Below are 6,761 nucleotides of genomic sequence, written 5' to 3'. Positions count from 1 at the left end.
CCGCTGGTATAGGACACCTACTTTTCTGAATAAACTTGATCCGAGTAGGCACAATGTGCTAAATGTACATCTGCGGTGGGGACCTACTTGCATTGTCTTTGGACTTGCTCAAAAATTAAAGGGTATACTTAAAAGCAGAATACAAAAAGATCCAGCTCAGTATTTATTGGGGCTGCCAACTCTGAACAAATTTCCAGATAAAAACAAATATAAACTATTATGTAAATTATTATTCTTGGCAAGAAAATGTATTGTTTTTAATTGGATCAATGAAAAACAACCAACAATAACTCTGTGGTATAAAGAAATCTTTAGAGCCTTACCAATGGAAAGACTGAGTGCAAAACTAAACGGTAATGACGATATCTTTTTGGATATATGGCGCCCTTTAATGGATTACTTACCTGATGATCTGAGGGAAATTATACTGAGAGGGGCAGCCCCACTCCAATGGCAGGTTGGGTTTGTCAGGACAAATGTGTAAAAGGGTTGTAGATCTAATTATTACTATCTACCATATTGTATTAGTTTTATATGTCTACACAAAGAACCATGGAATTCTGCTCTATATCAGGAGCCAAACTAACAGTTTAAGAATGACTAAACTCAGCAATTTTGTGACAGGCCTGACACACTGCTCTTCTCCCTCCGTTTTCCATTCTGTCTCTCTCTTTCTACCACACACATCTCTAACTGCAGCATGTCTTCCATATGAATCCACCGTTGACCTCAAGCTTTCTCTCCCTTCATTTATATGCCGCCTTATTCCAGCAACAGCTAAGACAAGGAAATGCACAAATGAGTAGCAGCCAGGGTGGCAATGAAACAGTAAAGAATGCACTTTTGTCAAAGTTTCACAGTGAACTGAAAACATGCTTTCAAAAAGTCCATTTTCTTTGATATCTCTTATGATTAAAAGAAACAAAGAAACCAAAACCAAAAATCAACCAATCCCGCTAAGAAATATTCTGCATGCATAAGCAGCGTGAGCTCCATTTTTATTTTTGCCTGCAGTTTTCTTCTCATAAAAACAATTTTACAGGCACTGCTTACATGCTGGCAGGTATGTGCCTCAATAAAAGGCTTTTGTTTGCAAATTGCACAAAATACATTTTTTGCAACTACACAGAGGGCACTGTACTGCTGCAAATGTAGAGACTGTGTGCCCTGTGAAAACCATTCGCTGGCTTTAAAATTTGGTCATAATGGAAGAGCAAGTGTAGATGTTGTAATAAATTACTTCACACCGTTTTTAAGGCAAAATTGTATTTTATTTTATGTACACTGGGAATAATAACCCTAACTGGGAAATAAAAATTAGACTCAAGCCCACCGTTACATTGATTTCAATGGCTCCTTCTTTTGTAAAACACAGATCAGATTAAATGGGGTCCTATTGTGGTCATTTTCAAATCCATATTTTTAATTATAGAACTCAATTAGAATAGTTTGGCATGACTAGTACTTCCCAGTAACGCTTATTTATTTTTATGACAGGCCATCATTTATCCTCTGTCTGGAACAAGCCCTTCCCCTTGCTTTTAAGTCCACCTTCTCCCGACTGCCTGCTTCTTATAACAGAATATTTGAAAAGCACATGACAAGGGGTGGCTGTAGCTCAGCAGGCAGCGCAGGGAATCTGCTAGTCAGGTTGATGGTTTGATCCCTGGCTGTGCCAGTCTGTATGCCAAATAGCCCTGAATGGGCAAGATATTGACCCCATATACAGTAGGAACCGTATCTGTTTTTCAAAGGAGTGTAGTCATAGTTCCCTTTAATAATGAATTAGTCTGAAATGTCCTTATAAGTAGCTTCCGTAAGTGTGAGATCCAGAACATGTTGTTCCTGTCAGCAGGTAACAGGACCTGGGCCCTCCAAGGATTATTTGCCACAAATCTTAAAGGCTGACAGACTCGTGTCAGTCAAAATTGGTGTTTTATTGCGACTCAGCCTTAAGGCACAAAGGTAGTGAGAGCATTTACTATATGATACAAAATTAATACAGGTCATAGGAAAACTTGTCAGTCCATTGGAAAGCATGAATGGCTTCTTGACAGCCAACAGCCAACCATTTGTGTTAAATCATCTTTAAACAGCACATGGATAAAATTTCATAAGGACCAGAATTTCAAATACTTTTCATATACTGTAGATTGTTTTTCGGCCTTCCAATTTTCTTTGTCCTCCCTTCTCCAGTTTCCTTATATTTTTAGGGAAATTTCGAGATATTATGTTTTTGTAACAAGCTGTAAGAAATTGCCTAAAGATGTCATTTGAAAGTGGCTCTTTGCTAAGTTGACACTAATGTTGCAGGTCTGAAACATCAGTAGACCTACTGCTTGTCGCACACAGCTGTCAGATTCTTTCCTTTGACCTTAACAAACACCTGTAGCATCACACAGCAAGAAAAAAAATGATTAGTGTGTCTTTAAATTGAGAGTAATTTACATGTGCGCATGTGGCACATCAGTGATAACTTCATTAGCACTGACTTGTTCAGAATCTGATGATAAATAATGATGGATGTTTCTGTCGTTCCACACACTCCAGGTTTCTAACTGTTACAACAGGTTGGTAACAAAGGAACCTTTCTTTGGAGGAATCTTGAGCACCACCACAGCTGCCATGACATTTATCAACATATAAAATAACATTTCAGTGGTTTGATTGTGTTATGGAACTGAAGCTGGACTGGGAGGTTTGAACTGAAAAAAAAGCTGGTGAAAAGAATTATTAGAAAAGGTGAATATTGTGTGGATGGGAGGAGAGAGGAGGACAGGATCAGAGATCAAAGGCAGGATCCTGCTGATAGTAACTGTCTCTCCTCCATTATTCATCAGACAGCTGTGCGTGCTGTAAGTAGGTTAAACTTTGAGAAAGCAAGAGAGGGGGAAAGATGAAGCTGTCGACTAGCTGGAGCACAGGAGGAACGAGAACATTAAAGAGGAAACAAATGAAATGAATGGTTGATATGCAAGAAAAATAACCGAAAATGAGAGAAACTGGACGCCGTGGTGTTAAAAAACACACTGAGAAATGGCTTTAAAAGGGCAGAAGAGAGAAAAAGCAAAAAATAAGGGAAGAGAAAGCAAATGAACAAAATTAAACTGCACTGTTATTCACTGTGCCTGGGGCAACCAGACAAACAGAAGTGCATACACATGCATGTAAAGCAGGATTGTTATATGACATCATCATTTAAAGTACACAGTTAATGATGCAAAATGTGCAGGAAGCATAAAAGCTCAATTTTAAGATGATGTTGGTTGTATTATGGAAGCTGGACTGTGGACTGAGCTGAGTGCTTACCAACATATTTCAGAGTATCTTTCTGTCTTCTTTGATATTGGGGCTTTTTGGATAAGCTGAACAAGCTGTGGCACGGTAGAGGAATGGCTAACACTGTTGCCTAGCAAACAGGTTCTGGTTTTGAACCTTTGGGTCAGCTGGGATCTTTCTGTGTGGAGTTTGCATTTTGTGTGCCTGCATGGTTGGCTTCCTCCCAAAGACATGCACATTAGATTAATTGATGAATCTGGGGCTAGCAGTGTGGAGTCAGTGAGAGGACAAAAGAAGAACAAGTCCTCCAGTCCAAACGACAATATCAAGCTTTTGTTGCTTCCCTCAAATACAACAAATTCAATTCAATTTTATTTATATAGCGCCAAATCACAACAAAAGTCATGATTCAATGCAGAGAGGTCTATTAACACATAGTGAGTGAGAAAGGTGACTGGAAAGGAAAAACTCAATGCATCATGGGAATCCCCGGCAGCCTATGTCTATTGCAACATAACTAAGGGAGGATTCGGGGTCACCTGGTCCAGCCCTAACTATATGCTTTAGCAAAAAAGGAAAGTTTTAAGCCTCATCTTAAAAGTAGAGATAGTGTCTGTCTCCTGAATCCAAACTGGAAGCTGGTTCCACAGAAGAGGGGCCTGAAAACTGAAGGCTCTGCCTCCCATTCTACTTTTAAATACTCTAGGAACAACAAGTAGGCCTGCAGAGCGAGAGCGAAGTGCTCTAATAGGGTGATATGGTACTACAAGGTCATTGAGATAAGATGGGGCCTGATTATTTAAGACCTTGTATGTGAGGAGCAGGATTTTGAATTCAATTCTGGATTTAACAGGAAGCCAATGAAGGGAAGCCAAAACAGGAGAAATATGCTCTCTCTTTCTAGTCCCTGTCAGGACTCTTGCTGCAGCATTTTGGATTAGCTGAAGGCTTTTCAGTGAGTTTTTTGGACATCCTGATAATAATGAATTACAGTCGTCCAGCCTGGAAGTAATAAATGCATGAACTAGTTTTTCAGCGTCATTCTGAGACAGGATATTTCTAATTTTAGAGATGTTGCGCAAATGGAAGAACGCAGTCTTACATATTTGTTTAATATGTGCGTTGAAGGACATATCCTGGTCAAAAATGACTCCAAGGTTCCTCACAGCGTTACTGGAGGCCAAGGTAATGCCATCCAAAGTAAGAAAATACAAATACAAATACATCCCATATGAGTGTTTCCAAAACGAGTGTCTACAAGTGGCAGAAGACATCACAACCTTATGTTACGACATGATGTATAAATTCAAGGTAACCTTTTAAAATACAAATTTTTCACTTAATGTTAGTGTGTAATATTAAACTAGAGAACCTACATCTCTTCTGTTCGAATGTAAGGAACTGGGAACTGAGTTTGTCCAGTTATCACTTTCAGAAGTATCACATCCTCTTACATTATCAAAGAGCTTTTTTTGAGAGAACTGAACATGGCACTGATAGCACACATGTATCCAAAAAGAGCAGCTGATGCAGAAAAGCATAACTATCACACACATACACACAATCTCAAATCACATGAAAAACATTACTTATACAGCTGTAAAACACAAATTCACTGACAGTTGTTAGGTGTTAAAAGAATGCACTGAAAACAAAAATAAAAAAACTACTTGAACCAACCTTCCAGGTGGTCACTGGTTCAGGGCCCTTACGATCTCTTTGCATAGCTGCCAACAAGACTGAGATGCAGGAGCTGGTGTGCCTTCAGTACAGCTGTCCCCAGGCATCAGTGGAGCTTGCAGCATGTTTTGGTGTAACTTGCCACAAACTCAAACACAGAGAAACAAGAAGGTCTCGAGGCAGGGAAATACAAAACAGAATAAGAAAGTTAACAAAGGAACAGAATAAAATGAAATAAACAGGTTGAACTCTGTAGATTAAGGTGGCTAAGAGAAGACGTTCATAAAACCACTAAATGCAGTCTCATAACCTGGCTACGAACCTATTTGAATGTAGGCATTCTTCTGTGTAACTTTGGATTTAAGCCTATATTACTTATTATTATTTTTAATAGCAAATAATGATATCAAGACAGACCAATTTTAAGTTAGCACAGGAAGGGAAAAAGGTTAAACAGCCATGAGGTATGCACAATTGTGACTCATTGTTTTCATATTATTCTCAGCATCATAAATTGAAGATTTAAAAAAAATGCACTACCTGAATTGATGCATCTGAAGCTGAATATTAGACCAGAAAAAAGGGAGAGAGAAAGTGGAGGACACACATCAAAAGATCAGAGATTGCATTTGAACCTACACCACTGTTTTCTAGTCATGCAGCATGTGGTCACCTGACCACTGAGCTAAACCAGCACCCCATAGACAGGCTTTTGATGCCACAGAGAAGAACCAAAGAAACAACTATAACGTTGCCGTGGATACTGTTCAAGCATCATTTGGTAGCCTTCTTTTTGGTCAGAATAATTAATTGGTTCAAAATCTCTGCAACTCTGAATGAATGACAGGTGCATCAAATGAAAAAGTTCTACAAAACAATCAAATGTAATCCCTGCACAACTTACACAAACGTTTTGGTAAAGAACCTTCATGAAGGTCATTCAGGCTGAAATGCAATTCAGTTCAATTCAGTTCAAATTTATTTATACAGCGCCAAATCACAACAACAGTCCTCTCACTTTATATTGTAAGGGAGACCCTACAACAATACATGCAGGAAGAAACCTCCGACAGAACCAGGCTCAGGGAGGGGCGGGGCCATCTGCTGCGACGTTGGGGTGAGAGAAGGAAATGGGATGAAGACATGCTGTGGAAGAGAGACAGATTAATAACATGTATGATTCAATGCAGAGATGTCTGTTAACATATAGTGAATGAGAAAGGTGTATGAAGAAGAAACACTCATTGCATCACGGGAATCTCCCAGCAGTCTACACCTACTGCAGCATAACCAAGGGAGGATTCTGTGTCACCTGATCTTGCCTTAACTATATGCTTCAGCAAAAAGGAAAGTTTGTGTCATCACACTTGCTGGTATCTATACTATACTATGGAGAATTTTGAACACATTACTCACCTTATCATATATACATATGTATGGATAGATAGAAACATATATGTATATATATATATTAAAAAAATGAATAATAAAAAAAAATACACATGACATATAATGAAATTGCAAGGAGGTATTTCTGTAGTCTATTTATTACTAGATAGTGGAAAAGGGGTGGGATTAAATAAGCTTTTGCTTCTTTCTGCTCCTTTTTGAACATGAAAGTTATTTGGAGTTGTGGTTGCTCGTTTTCCTTTTGTTTTGCTTTGTTCATTTGTCTCTTTTAATTCTATGTTGTTGTACTTTTTCAACATGTTAAAAATAAAGATTCATTCATTCATTCAATCAATCAATGATCACTAGAAGTCACTTAATTTTACAAAGCAGGTTTTGGTTTTAAAAAATGT

Source organism: Pundamilia nyererei, unplaced genomic scaffold (assembly GCF_000239375.1).
Source record: "Pundamilia nyererei isolate P.nyererei 1_Seehausen unplaced genomic scaffold, PunNye1.0 scaffold00290, whole genome shotgun sequence".
Classification (NCBI taxonomy): Eukaryota; Metazoa; Chordata; class Actinopteri; order Cichliformes; family Cichlidae; genus Pundamilia; species Pundamilia nyererei.
The sequence above is the reverse complement of the archived record's forward strand: the minus strand, read 5'-3'. Positions refer to the sequence as shown.